General features: G+C 39.7%; 1 protein-coding gene across 6 annotated transcripts in view; it reads right to left on the bottom strand.

Annotated features, from left to right (window-relative positions):
* The window catches only part of NCOA3 (nuclear receptor coactivator 3), a 140,024-nt gene that overhangs the window by 58,796 nt on the left and 67,686 nt on the right, over positions 1–13,542 (bottom strand). For 4 of the 6 annotated variants that reach the window (XM_032350420.1, XM_032350415.1, XM_032350416.1 and 1 more), the window contains one exon: positions 12,424–12,505. The exons of the other annotated variants lie outside the window; for them this stretch is intronic. The gene's annotated coding sequence lies outside the window, so the exon portion shown is untranslated. The remainder of the gene's footprint in view (positions 1–12,423; positions 12,506–13,542) is intronic. 6 annotated transcript variants of the gene reach the window in all.

A 13,542-nucleotide genomic window follows, 5' to 3' on the forward strand; every position in this document is an offset into this window, starting at 1 on the left:
GATGTCAAACTGAGACTACCACCACTCCTAGTTCTCACGCTAAGACCACCACCACCACCATTGACAGACTGTATTTTCTAGATTTAAATTTAAGGCATGATATATCTAGGCAGGCAACTGATAAAATTAACAAATGTCAGTTTTCTATATATATAAAATATAAACCGAGAAGTGATTTCCTTAAATTGTTTGGTTTTTCAGTAATAGCTGCTTTACAAGATGTCCGTGAGCTTGATTCATTTTAATTATAAAGCATAATAAAAGCAGAACTTTTAATTAAAAGTTATCTTTAAACTTTAGTAGCTTAATTTCAAACTAAACTGAAGGACAGAGATACAGTCCTTACAATTCTGAATGCCATTCATACACCTTTTGAATATCAAATTCTCTAGAAGGCTATGATAGAACTTTTTTTTAAAGATTTTATTTATTTCTGGGGCGCCTGGGTGGCTCAGTGGGTTAAAGCCTCTGCCTTCGGCTCAGGTCATGGTCCCAGGGTTCTGGGATCGAGCCCCGAGTCGGGCTCTCTGCTCAGCAGGGAGCCTGCTTCCCCTGCTCTCTCTGCCTGCCTCTCTGCCTCCTTGTGATCTCTGTCTGTCGAATAAATAAAATCTTTAAAAAAAAAAAAAAAAAGATTTTATTTATTTCTTTGACAGACAGAGATCACAAGTAGGCAGAGAGGCAGGCGGGGGGGGGAGGGGGGCAGGCTCCCTGTTGAGCAGAGAGCCCCATGCTGGGCTCGATCCCAGGACCCTGAGATCATGACCTGAGCCGAAGGCATAGGCTTAACCCACTGAGCCACCCAGGTATCCCTATGACAGAACATTTTAGAAACTAAAATGTTGGGGCACCTGGGTGGCTCAGTCATGATCCCAGGGTCCTAAGATCGAGCCCCGCATCGGGTTCCCTGCTCAGCTTCTCCCTCTTACACTCTCCCTGCTCCCTCTCACCCTGTCTCTCTCTCTGTCAAATAAATAAATAAAATCTTTAAAAAAAAAAAAAAACTAAAATGTTAATAAAATGTGATATAAAGGTACTTAATAATTATCCTGACCTTAGCAATATATTTTCATTCCTTTATCCAACTACATAATGCTCTCGTTTTAATTAAGGTAACACAAATACTGATTTAAGAAATTTCCATGTAGTAAAAGAGATTGGTAAGAGACTGTACTTCAAAGAGTTAACTTCCAACACCATGAATGATATCACAGCCTGAGAGTCCAAAAACTCATGATTTGAAAACTTCTGTGGTTAAAGATGAATTTCTGTTGAATAACCATAGACATATTTTAACTGCTGTAGAATGTCAACTAAAAGATTAGTTCTTAAGGTATTACTGACTTCAGTGATACCTAAATTCTTTCACTGAAAATCATTTTTTAAATCAAACAAGAACTTAAACGTTGTAATATTGCAAAAAATTAATTAAGATCCCCTACTGCTAACCCTTCTCCTATACACAGCAACATGAACATTTAACAAGATAGCAACTTATTACAGGATAAATGTTCACAAATTACAGAAAGAAAATGGTCTGAAATTTGCAGAGTCAAGATTTATATTCTAATTCAATGACACCACAAATTAGTTTCCATTAGCTTTTCTTAAGGCCCTTTCCGCCATGGGTTTTAAGAACAAGATGAGACATAAAAGCATTTTATTTTTTAATATTACTCAGATCAGAAATGACAGAAAAATGTAACTAAACCTAAAGGAAAGAAAAAACTTGCAGAAAAATGGACAGAGCCTTAAGTATATGTAAGAAGTATCAAATGATCAACAAACATGTAACTGTAGTCACAGAAATCATAATGAAGGAGGAAAAGAATAAAATATTTGCAGTAATAAAGGCCAAAACTTCCCCAAACTTGGTGAAAACACCAAACTATACATTGAAGGAGCACAAAAAATCCCAAAGAAAACAAATACAAAGAAAATTAGACCTGAATACAGCACAAACTGCTTAAAAACCAAGAGAAAACCATGAAAGTAGCCACAGGAAAAAGGACCATACATACAAAGGAACAAGGATAAAAGTGATTTTTTTCAGAAACAACAAGAAAATGGAACAACAACATCTTCAGAGTGCTGAACTACTTTCCAGTGGTGACTATCTCCTCCCTAGAACATAAGGACTTCTATCCCTGAGGAAAGAGCAGAAGCACAAGCAGCAGCACCTGGTGCAGGGCCCAAATTCCTACTTCCTGGAAGTGAAGTAAGTGCCCAGAATGCTATATGATCACCGAAATCCTCAGCCATGCACAAACAGTAGCTTTGTGTGCTGGCTATGCCACGGTCCTTTGCCAGCCAGTCTACAGGAGGAAAAGCAAGGCTTACAAAAGGATGTACCTTCAGACGGAAGCAGCACTTAAAAGCACCTGAATCAAGATGAGTGGGAAACCATCCCAATAAACACATCTTGGATAGATTAGAAAAAGTGCTGAAATAAAAATTGTTAACCTATAATTTTATATCTAGTAATCCAGTCTTTCAAAAATTATATGAAATAAAGACATTCAGAGAAAAAAGTTGATACAATTAGCCACAAATACTTCAGTAAATAAAAGGTTATCTATCCCTTCAGGCCAGCTGATGAAAGGGCAGCTAATGAAAACTCCTATCTAAAGATGAATGAAAAGCATCAGAAATGTCTTTTACCAAATGGGTGGCTCTGTTTCTTTCTGATACTTGCTTTGAAGTCCAAGATTCTCACGGAAAAGACTACAGAGGGGCGCCTGGGTGGCTGAGTCGGTTAAGTGCCTGCCTCTGACTTAGGTCATGATCCCAGGGTCCTGGGATGGAGACCACATTGGGCTCCTTGCTCAATGGAGAGCCGGCTTCTCCCTCTGCCTCTTTCCCGACTTGTGCTCTCTATCAAATAAATAAATAAAATCTTAAAAAAAAAAAAAAAAAAGACTATACAAAGTACCTTTAAATCCTTGTATTTTAGGAAATAGACTCTGGTTGATAGACTTATACTAAGCTCCAGTAACATACAATTTTACAACTATACTAGAGACTAATTCAAACTGTGTTGGGTCTCTTTATATACCTGAAGGAGGTAACTTCTTTAGAGCAGATTACAGAAAAAGATTACACAAAACAGAATTACATAGGACTGAATAAACCAGAGAAGGGGGAAATTTAATTATTCTTTTAGAATATTATTATTTCTTTTCTGATGGGTAAATGAGGAAGCCCCTTTTTCTTTTTCATCTCTAGCCCTCAATTTAACAAATTACTCTTACTAAAAATACTTTAAGTTTCAGAAGTGTGTGTATTAAAAAAATAAAACTGGGGCACCTGGGTAACTCAGTCATTAAGTGTCTGCCTTCGGTTTAGGTCATGAGCCTGGGGTACTGAGACTGAGCCCCACACTGGGCTCCCTGCTCAGCAGGAATCCTGCTTCTCCCTCTCCCAATCCCCTGCTTGTGTTCCCTCTCTCACTATGTCTCTGCCAGATAAATAAATAAAATCTTTAAAAACAAGTAAGTAAATAAAAACTTTATCTATTTCTCATGTCAATAATGTTAACAGCATAGGTTTAGTAAAAATCTGTCAATCATTTTACCAGGGTAATTGGAAAACTGAGGCCATATCTTGAAGGCCATAATTGAGAATCATTTTCAATTAATCAGGCATGAAAAGCCCACCATTAACAAACTAAGACTGCAATTTATTTAAGTTAATGCCTATGAGCCTGGTACTTATTCTTGGCTTATAGGAACCAAGGACTCAAAGGTAGAAGGAAGGTTAGGCCCAACAGGCCACAGACTTAGTACATTTAGAGAACCCGGAAAAGAGATGACTTCACCCAAGTTTATAGGTACTCCAATGTGAAACCTGCTACAGAGAGTCTGGATTGGTTTCCTAGTCTCAAAAATACAAAAACAAGTAAGAGAGTTTAAAAGATCAATCCTATATTCCTTAGGAAAAATTTTGGACAGAAATTAATCCTCTAGCCTCAAAAGTTGTTCAATAAGATATGCCCAAGGGCGCCTTGCTGGCTCGGTCAGTAGAGTATGCAACTCTTGATCTCATCAGGGTCATGCGTTCAAGTCCTACTTTGGGCCTAGACCTTACTTTAAAAAAAAAAAAAAAAAGTGCTCAAGGCGCCTGGGTAGTTGAGTCAGTTGAGCATCCAACTCTTGCTTTGGCTCAGTGGTGATCTCATGGGTTGTGATGTGGAGCCCCACATCTGACTCCACACTCACGAGAAAATCTGTTTGAAGATTCTCTCCCTCAGCCCCTTCCCCCATTCACACACTCAGGTACTCTCTCTAAAATAAATCTTTTTTTTAAATCCTTAAAGAAGATTTTATGGTTAACAAACACGTATTTTGGCACCTATGCTAACCTGGGTGGCTCAGTGGGTTAAGCCGCTGCCTTCGGCTCAGGTCATGATCTCGGGGTCCCGGGATCGAGTCCCGCATCAGGCTCTCTGCTCAGCAGGGAGCCTGCTTCCTCCTCTCTCTCTCTCTGCCTGCCTCTCTGCCTACTTGTGATCTCTCTCTCTGTTAAATACATAAATAAAATATTTTAAATAAATAAATAAATAAATGAAAGATTTTTTAAAACTGTCAATCCGCCAAAACGTGAGGAGAGCCTTTTTTTTTTTTAAATGAACTCAAGAATCAATTGTGGGACTTCTCTTTAATCCAAGAAAGTAACAAACTTTATCCTACAGTGAACAGGACAAATTATAACAACAAACTATATTCAGGTATCAGAGAACAGGAAGTGACAAACTGTGGTCCCCAAGATTAGGAAAACATTTAGGGGGCGAAGAGGCAACAACATGAATCCTACTACTAATCAGGCTTTTGGCCAAAAAGCAATTTCCACAGCACAGCACAAAAATAAGGAACCCAAAAAGAGCCCAGCAACCTTGAACTGACAAGATAATGTCCATAGTTTAGGACGTCCCAGCGAGCTAGATTCTGCAGGCCAGTTTCTCAGAGCGTCTGAAGAACTGCAGGGACTGACAAACTGATTCTGAAATTTTTATCAAACTACAAAAGCCTCAGATAAGCCAAAGCAATCATGACAAGGAAAACAGCTGAAAAGTTCATATACTACTTACTCTCAAACCTTACTATAAAAGCTTTAGTAATCAGGACAATGATGGTGGGCACAAGACTGATATATAATAAATCAATGGAACAGAAAAAAGACACGAGATTCTGATGTACACAGTCAGTTGATTAAGTTAGCAAGACAATGCAATGGAAAAAGAAGAGTCTTGTCAACAGATAGTTCTGGAATGCAATATCCACATTTTAAAAACTGATCCTCAGGGGTGCCTAGGTGGCTCAGTGGGTTAAAGCCTCTGCCTTCAGCTCAGGTCATGATCTCAGGGTCCTGGGATCGAGCCCCCTGCATCAGGCTCTCTGCTCAGCAGGGAGCCTGCTTCCTCCTCTCTCTCTGCCTACCTCTCTGTCTACTTGCGATCTCTGTCAAATAAATAAAATCTTACCAAAAAATTTAAATTAAAAAAAAAACTGATCCTCAATCTTTTCTTTACTCATATACAAAAATTAAATCAAAATGGATCAGAGACCTAATATAAAGTCAAAGGTGTAAAACTTCTATAAGAAAACACAAGAGAAGAGCTTCATAACCTACAGATAAGCAAAAATCTCTTAGTACATAAAAAAAGCACTAACCTGGGTGGCTCAGTCACTAAGTACCTGCCTTCAGCTCAGGTCATGATCCCAAGGTCCCGGGACAGAGTCCCACATTGGGCTCCCTGCTCAGCAGGAAGCCTGCTTCTCGCTCTCCCACTCCCCCTGCTTGTGTTCCCTCTCTGGCTGTCTCTCTGTGTCAAATAAAAAAAAATCTTTGGCGTACCTGGGTGGCTCACTGGCTAAGTGTCTGCCTTCGGCTCGGGTCATGGTCTCAAGGTCCTAGGATCAAGCCCCACAGCAAGCTCTCTGCTCAGCGGGGAGCCTGCTTCCCCTGCTCTGCCTACTGCTCTGCCTATTTGTGATCTCTCTCTCTGTGTCAAATAAATAAATAAAATGTTTAAAAAAAAAATTAAAAATAGAGCTACCCTATGACCCTACAATTGCACTACTGGGTATTTACCCCCAAATATACAGATGCAGGGAAAAGAATAGCCATACCCCAATGTTCATAGCAGCAATGGCCACAACTGCCAAACTATGGAAAGAGCCAAGATGCCCTTCAGCAGATGAATGGCTAAAGAAGATATGGTCCATAGATACAACGGAATATTATGCCTCCATCAAAAAGGATGAATTCCCAACTTTTGTATCAACATGGACGAGACTGGAGATTAAACCAAGTGAAATAAATCAGGCAGAGAGAGTCAATTATCATATGGTTTCACTTACTTGTGGAGCATAAGGAATAACATGGAGGACTTTAGGAGAAGGAAAGGAAAAGTGAACGGGGGAAAATCCGAGGGGGAGATGAAGCATAAGAGACTGTGGACTCAGAAACAAACTGAGGGTTTTTGAGGGGAGGAGAGTGTTAGGAAAGGTGAGTCTGGTAGTGGGCATTAAGGAGGGCAGGTACTACATGGAGCACTGGTGTGATGCATAAACAATAACTCTTGGAACACTGAAAAAATAAATTTAAAAAAATTTAAAAATATATATATATACTAACCAGAATTTAAATTAAAAATTGAAACAAATAAATACTAAGTTTTCTAACTAACTAGTATTTAAAAATTGAAACAAAAAAAAATTTTTTTTTTTTAAATATTTTATTTATTTGTCAGAGAGAGAGGGAGAGAGAGTGAGCACAGGCAGACAGAATGGCAGACAGAGGCAGAGGGAGAAGCAGGCTCCCTGCCAAGCAAGGAGCCCGATGTGGGACTCGATCCCAGGACGCTGGGATCATGACCTGAGCCGAAGGCAGCGGCTTAACCCACTGAGCCACCCAGGCGTCCCAAAAAAAATTTTTTAATAAAAAGATAAGCAGGGCATCTGGGTGGCTCAGTGAGTTAAGCCCCTGCCTTCAGCCCAGGTCATGATATCAGGGTCCTGGGATCAAGCCCCACATTGGGCTCTCTGCTCAGTGGGGAGCCTGCTTCCCTCTCTCTCTCTCTCTCTCTGCCTGCCTCTCTGCCTACTTGTGATCTCTCTCTGTCAAATAAATAAGTGAAATCTTTAAAAATAATAATAATAAATAATAAAATAAAAAAGATAAGCATACACCTAACATAAGACCCTGCAACTGCACTCCTGGGTATTTACTCAAGAGGGCAAAATCTACACAGTGACTTCTACCTGAATGTTCAGAGTGGCTTTATTCTTCATAGTAGCCAAAAATGAGAACTAGTCACACAGTGGAATACTACTCAGCAATAAAAAGCAATTACCAATACATGCAATAATGTACATACATGTAAAAAATATACATATTATGCTGAGCTAAAAAACTTTTGCAGAATGACTGTGGTTAAACACATAGTCATTCTCATACATTGCTTGTGGGAATCCAAAATGGTGTAATCCTTATGGAATGTGATTTGACAATATCTAACAAAAACTGACACACACACTTACCCTTAAATAGAGTAGCCTCACTTCCAGGAACTTATCCTGAAGGAACACTCCCCAAATAAAAAAATATATTCATAAGGTTATTCACTGCAGCATTATTTTAACTTCAAAATACTGGAAACAACCTAAATAATACCTATACATAAAATATCACCTTCAGTAAACTATGGTATATGCATTTCTGCTTGTGATTTCTCTCTGTCAAATAAATAAATAAATAAAATCTTAAAAAAAATAAAAAAATAAAAAAATAAATGAGAAAGCGGCTCGGGAATAGCAAGGTTGGTTACTATGAAAAAGGGAGGAAATGGAATGGAAAGGATAGAGAAGGGAAGTGCATCTTTTGAATAATTTGAATTTGTTTTCTACAACTTCAAAATAAAGCCAATCAGAGTAAGAAGGAGCATTAAAAAAAAAAAGAAAACTGGGAGCAGCTGGGTAGCTCAGTCAGTTAAGCTAATGACTCTGGATTTCAGCTCAGGTCATGATCTCAGGGTCTTGAGGTCAAGCCCCAGGCTGGGGCTCCCAACTCCCAGCTCCATCATGGAGCCCACTTTTTTAAAAGTTGGGGGGAGATGCACACTGGTGGCTTTGTCAGTTAAGCATCCGACTCTTGGTTTTGGCTCAGGTCATGATCTCAGGGTTGAAAACCAAACCACACATCAAGCTCCATGCTCCACGCTCAGTGAGGAGTCTGCTTCTGATTCTCTTCCTCTCCCTCTGCTCTTCCCCCCACCCCACCCACCATCCACCCCCCCTTCCAGGAGCCCCTTCCCTTGCTCAAACACAAGCCTGCGCACACGCTCTCTGAAATAAATCAATCTTTTTTAAAAACCTAAAAAAAAAGATGAACCTAATTTAATTTCAAATGAATACTATAACTACCTTATGCAGAAAGTTGGAGTGGGAAGTGAAGAGGAATGGGAAAGCAAGAAAGGAACAACAGAAGGCTGATTCAAGTAATTTAAGAATACAATATTTATTTATTCATTCTCAGACTTGGGCAGGATGGTTGTAAAACAGTGAAGAACTACATATAAATTCTCCACTTTAATTAAGTTTATTGTGGTGAAATGGGGCAAAGTGACTCTGAAATTTTTTGAGATGTATTATAAGATAGAGTAAATGAGTAAATGCACTGATAATGATGGGAGCCACGGTTTCTCACAACATAAAAAGGGACATAAAAATATGAAACAGTAAGTGCAGAGAAAGAACCCTGTAGACAGGGAGTGAAGCTGGAATACTGATATAAACTCTTGATTTCTAAACTATGTATACACATGTTGCTATAAAAGTGTTTAGGTACAAGTATGTTGGTGTATGCACATATGTGTGTTAAGCACACACATTTTACTAGCTCTGTCCACTGAAAGGGTCAACCCATGGGCAATGAGAACACCTCCCACTCCCACAGGATTCTAGTCTCTACTATTCTTCCTCAAAAGGATAGGAAGACTGATTAAGAATTCCACTTTTGGGGCGCCTGGGTGGCTCAGTGGGTTAAAGCCTCGCCTTCGGCTCAGGTCATGATCTCAGGGTCCTGGGATGGAGCCCTGCATCAGGCTCTCTGCTCAGTGGGGAGCCTGCTTCCTCCCTCCCTCTCTCTGCCTGCCTCTCTACCTGCTTGTGATCTCTCCCTGTCAAATAAATAAATAAAATCTTAAAAATATATATTTTTTAAAAATAATAAATTAAAAATAAAAAATAAAAAAGATTTAAAAAAAAAAGAATTACACTTTCTGGGGCACCTGGGTGGTTCAGTGGGTTAAAGCCTCTGCCTTCAGCTCAGGTCATGATCTCAGGATCCTGGGATCCAGCCCCACACTGGGCTCTCTGCTCAGCAGGGAGCCTGCTTCCCCCTCTCTGCCTGCCTCTCTGCCTACTTGTGATCTCTCTCTGTGTGTCAAATAAATAAATAAAATCTTAAAAAAAAAAAAAACTCCACTTTCTAGCGCTTAAATATTTTTTTTTTTAAGATTTTATTTTTGTTTATTCGACAGACAGAGATCACAAGCAGGCAGAGAGACAGGCAGAGAAAGAGAGAAAGGAGGAAGCAGGCTCCCCTACTGAGCAGAGAGCCCGATGTGGGGCTTGATCCCAGGACCCTGAGACCATGACCCGAGCTGAAGGCAGAGGCTTAACCCACTGAGCCACCCAGGCGCCCCAAGCGCTTAAATATTTAAAAAAAAAAAAAGAGTTCCACTTTCTAAACATAGGACTGGAGTATCAAAATAATTAGGCAGGGTAATGAATTTATCAATTGAAAACCTAGGAATTCATGAGTCCAAACTGATAGAGAGGGCTCTTGATTATAGAATAATGTCAAGGGCTGACTTGTAGTATAAAGGAAATGCTGGAATCAAAAAATAACCATTTGGAGCCAACCCAGTGAAAAATAAAATCAGGTAAGAATCATCAATGAGAGATGCCTGGGTGGCTCAGTTGGTCAAGCAGCTGCCTTCGGCTCAGGTCATGATCCCAGCATCCTGGGATCGAGTCCTACATTGGGCTCCTTGCTCGGCCGGGAGCGTGCTTTTCCCTCTGCCTCTGCTGCCACTCTGTCTGCCTGTGCTCGCTTGCGTGTGCTCTCTCTCTCCCTCTCTCTCTCTGGCAAATAAATAAATAAAATCTTAAAAAAAAAAAAAAGAATCATCAATGAATGTTAAGTCTAGAGCAAACTGTGATGAGAACCATGGTATCTGCATTGTCTCCCCACAAATGCTTATTGAATGGAAGGAAAATAAACTATACAGTGGAGAAATCTGGCAACATCCTGGCCAAATAATCAATATTAACATCATAAAAGGGGACAAAAGAAATCATGTGTCTCCAGAAGTTGGACATCTTTCTCAAGATATCATCACATCACCTACACAACATTCCAGCCAAGAATGCATAACCCCAAACTAATCACAGGGAAACTTCAGAGAAACATAAAATGAAGAACATTCTATTTAAAGGGGGGATGGGCCATGTCCTTCAAAAATGTCAATGCCATAAAAGACAAAGGCTATGGAAATATTCCGGGAAAAAGGAGACTGAAGAGAAGTAAATGAAATGACCCTAGACTGGATTCTGTACAGGAAGCAAAGGAAATGCTGTTAACAGACTTTATTAGTTCAACTGACCAAACTGGAAGATAGACCATACATTTGTGTCAGAGTCCATTTATGAAGCTGATAACTGTACAACAGCTTTATAATAGAGAATGACCCTATTCTTAGAGAATACATAAGTATTAGCAGAAAGCAGCTCAATAGATGTAACTTGCCCTCAGTTCAGGAAAGAACTATGCACGCATCTAGACAGAGGGGGAGAGTGAGAGCACACAGGATGCAAATGATAAGCAAGTGGGTGAATCTGGCTAAAGGATATCTAGATGTTTTTTATACTCTATATTTATAACTTCTATAAACGGAAATGACTTCCCAATAAAGAAGTGTTTCTTTTTTTTTTTTAAATAAATAGCATGGAGATAGTTTTCTACTATGTTCAGAAGATAATGGGTATGTATATCCCACAATTAATTGAAGGATTTTATAGGGAAACAGCAAGAGCTGAAACCAAAGGTTTAAACAGATTCCCTGATAAAGGACTGCTTCAAATGTCAGAGAATAGAGTTTGTATTTTTTTCTGTAAGCCAGGGAATGGAAACACAAAGCTTAGAGCAGAACAGAGGCTTAATTAAAAGGGACATACTTAAGGAAATTTTCTAAGCAACACTTCAAGTGCTAGAAACAGTAGATAAGAGATAATAAAGGGACATTTGAACAAATATAAGCAAGAAACTATGGGATCTTGGCCTAGGAAACTAAGGTATTAGCACAAAGTGGTACAAATACAGGAGACGGCAAAACAGAAAACCAGATAAGGACTGTTTACTAAATAACTAATTTATCAAAGGGGCAGGAAGGGGGCAGTTCAAAGATGATTTGGATTTCAAGCCGAGCTAACCAGAAGAATGACAGTACTATTAACAAAAAAAAATTCAGCTAAGCAAAGGGTAACTGTTTTCTGAGTATCAGACAACTTTTTCTATTCTCATTTCTCCTATGCTGGTGCAACAGGAGTTAGGAGAGGAGTTATTATATGAGATATTATATGCCAGCACAAGCAATCTAGGGAAACTAGTCTTCACATGGTGAAATAGAAAAAATAAATGGGATTGATTCAGATTCTGAATAAACACTGAGCCTGGGTGGCTCAGTCAGTTATGTGTCTGCCTTCTGCTCAGGTCATGATCCCAGAGTCCTGGGATTGAGCCGAGCAGGGAGCCTGCTTCTCCCTCTCCCTCTGCCTGCTACTCCCCCTCTCTTAAATAAATAAATAAATCTTTAAAAAAAAAAAAAAAAAAAGAGAGATTGAAGTATTCACATGTAAGGGAGAAGTGGGTAGGAGGGTAGTAACTCACATTAAACTGTAACATATAGTTCCCTTCTTCCCCAAAAAAGTTATGTCTGTATATATATAGTATATATATATACTATATATATACACACACATATATATGAATATAGATACATATTCACTTATTTCAAGACCATTCAGTCATTCAACTAATGTTATCATTAAAGAGAAAAACATGAGGGTGCCTGGGTGGCTCAGTCAATTAACCATCTGACTTGGTTTCCGCTCAGGTCATGATCTCAGGGTCCTAGGATCGAGCATCGGGCTCTGCGCTTAGTGGGGAGTTTGTTTAAAGATTCTCTTCCTCTGCCCCACCCACTCTCTCTCTCAAATAAACAAACAAAACTAAAAAACAAAAGAGAAAAACATGAAATACGACACAAGTTTAAGATTAAATCATAAAAGGAATGTCAGGATCTTCAGAGCGGGGAGACAGAAAATCACAAAGGATCAAGTCAAAGTAAAAGTGAATTACCTGGCTAACCAGTCAAATGATGTTCAAGTAGGAGCTTATTTTTATTGGTCTGTGATTCCACTGTTCAGCAAGGATACTAATCCTGAAAACAAACAAAAAAAGGGGAGGAGGGTGTTGAATTTTATTGCCCTTTCTTAATGTAAGTAGTAGTATTAGTCACACACAAATTAACCTTCCCCACCGTTCCCTTCTCTGGACATACGAGATAAGCAAAAACAAAACTGCTATATCAAGTACAAGGCCTCTTCCTAGGAATGTGAGGTGATGCCTTATTTTGCCATGTAATACCGTTTCTGCTTATAAGTCAGGTATAGCATATATAATACACCCTGTCGCCATTGATAAACATGGATAATACAAAACAGCAGTTGAGGAAACCAACTCCCAAGAGTCCTGAATAGTAACCAAACAGATAAGTAATGTGAATCTGGGGTGTTCCCACCTGTCCAAAAGGAATGCTCAACAAATAACAACTAAAAACAATGTTGAGGGGCACCTGGGTGGCTCTGTCAGTTAAGCCTCTGCCTTCGGCTCAGGTCGTGATCTCAGGGTCCTGGGATGGAGCCCTGCATCAGGCTCCCTGCTCAGTGGGGAGCCTACTCCCCCTCTCCCTCTGCCCCTTTCACCAGCCGGTTCGCTCTCTCTCAAGTATATAAAATCTTCACACACACACACACACACACACACACACACACATAGAGAGAGAGAGACAGAGAGAGAGAGATTGATCAATCCTGGCAGAAGCTAATGCTTAAATAGCTGAGTCCAAAAAGATAAATATCTACCAGATGGGTGGATGAATGGATAAAGCAAATAAGCAAGGAAGAAAAAAGAAGGGAAAAAGCCATGGATGTTTGCTTCCCCTCTAGGAAAGACTGCACTTGGATCACCAACAAGAAATATTTCTAAGGGCGCCTGGGTGGCTCAGTTGGTTAACTGTCTGCCTTCAGCTCAGGTCGTGATCCTAAGGTCCTGGGATCGAGCTCCATCCACATCAGGCTCCTTGCTCATCAGGGAGCCTGCTTCTCCCTCTCCATCTGCCTGCTGTTCCCCCTGCTTATGCTCTCTCTGTGTGTCAAATAAATAAATAAAATCTTTAAATAATAAAAGGAGAAAGGA

The sequence above is a fragment of the Mustela erminea genome, chromosome 7 (assembly GCF_009829155.1).
Source record: "Mustela erminea isolate mMusErm1 chromosome 7, mMusErm1.Pri, whole genome shotgun sequence".
NCBI lineage: Eukaryota > Metazoa > Chordata > Mammalia > Carnivora > Mustelidae > Mustela > Mustela erminea.